At 33.8% G+C, this 1,430-nt stretch overlaps 1 protein-coding gene across 1 annotated transcript in view; it reads left to right on the top strand.

Moving 5' to 3' along the window:
* Positions 1-1,430, top strand: part of SEC23A (Sec23 homolog A, coat complex II component) — a 63,768-nt gene that overhangs the window by 41,983 nt on the left and 20,355 nt on the right. The gene's annotated exons all lie outside the window — the stretch shown is intronic.

Genomic DNA, 1,430 nt, shown 5'->3' on the forward strand with positions numbered 1-1,430 from the left:
AAAAAAAAAAAAAAAAAAGAATAAATAATAGAGTATTTAATGACATGGAAAAATGTTCACAGAAAAAGCAAAAATTTTGGACATAAGTATTCAAAGATGAGATATATCCTGCTCTGGAAATTAGCCTTTTGGACATCTTCAACTACCCAGGCACAGAAGTCAATCTTTTTGTTACTCTTATTAATCATAACATCAGATTTACCTGATGCTTTATCTTAGCAAAATTTCAGACACAATTTCAAATGTATATATTTAATGTAATGTGTTTGATAGTTCTAAATAATGCCTAACATACTAACTTTCTTATAAAATCTTTTAACTACATTTGATATTCCAGATCTTTTCAAGTATACTTAATATTCAAGATTAGCACTGTTGAGGGGAACTTCCTGCACTGATGGAAATGTTTTATACTTTGCCCCGTCCCTTACAGAACTCCTGTCCACATGTGGCTATTCAGCCATTGGAATACGGCTAGTGTAACTGAGGAACTAGATTTCTATTTTTATTTAGTTTTAATTTAAAATCCCACATATAGCTAGTGGCTATTATATAGTGAAGATTATTGTCATAATTTATAAATTTCATTAATGAAGTATAATTAGGAGACATTGAAAATAGCAATACTCAGATTCGATATCCAGGGTCTGTTTTCTGAGGATTAGCAGTACAGTTGTACCTTTTTTATTCAGGCATAATTGTGATTCTGAAATGGTTTTTCTTAGAAGTCAAAAATGTGAATCTGTTCTGTAGTACACAGATAAATACATAAATGATACAGTTGAACATTCTAGGCACAGAAAGTCCTTTACTACTTTAAACATTTTAAAACTTTTTGCTTATTATTTCGCTAGTTATTTTTGCCCATGATTTATATGTAACTACTGTGATAAACCTTGCCTTATCAAAAGCCCTGCCTTAAACGTTAAGTAAGGTATTCATGTAACAAAAACACTTGTAACCCTGTTAGTATTTTGAAAAAGAAAAATTTCCAGAAAGTATAATATTTGTATCAGGAGGGGAAGCTGTCAGTCTGTGTGCTTAGTAAGTGCTGGTCACCGCGCTGGGCAGTGTCTCATGGAGGGATCTCACTTAATTCTCCACATTATCTCAGAGGGCGGGCTTACTTCTGTGTCGCAGCTGTAGGTGTCTCCCTTACACTCCCTTTCCTGATTTCTGCCTTTTTGTTTTCTTCTTTGTTTAGCAGATTGCCTTTTGGTCTCTCTGACCCTCCTTTTTGATAAATTGTTTCTGGCATACCAAATTTTATCCAGCAACGTACTTTTGTGGCCACTATTACATTTTGATGGGCCATCTTTCTGTCAGGTGGCTTTTATCATCTTTAGGAAGAGTCTTAAGGGGCACATGTGGAGCTTTTCGGGTCATTATCTAAGAGCATTTGCTATCAGAAACATTAGTTAAAAAAAGTT

The sequence above is a fragment of the Otolemur garnettii genome, unplaced genomic scaffold, assembly GCF_000181295.1.
Source record: "Otolemur garnettii isolate 467f Iridium unplaced genomic scaffold, OtoGar3 scaffold00052, whole genome shotgun sequence".
NCBI classification, from domain to species: Eukaryota; Metazoa; Chordata; class Mammalia; order Primates; family Galagidae; genus Otolemur; species Otolemur garnettii.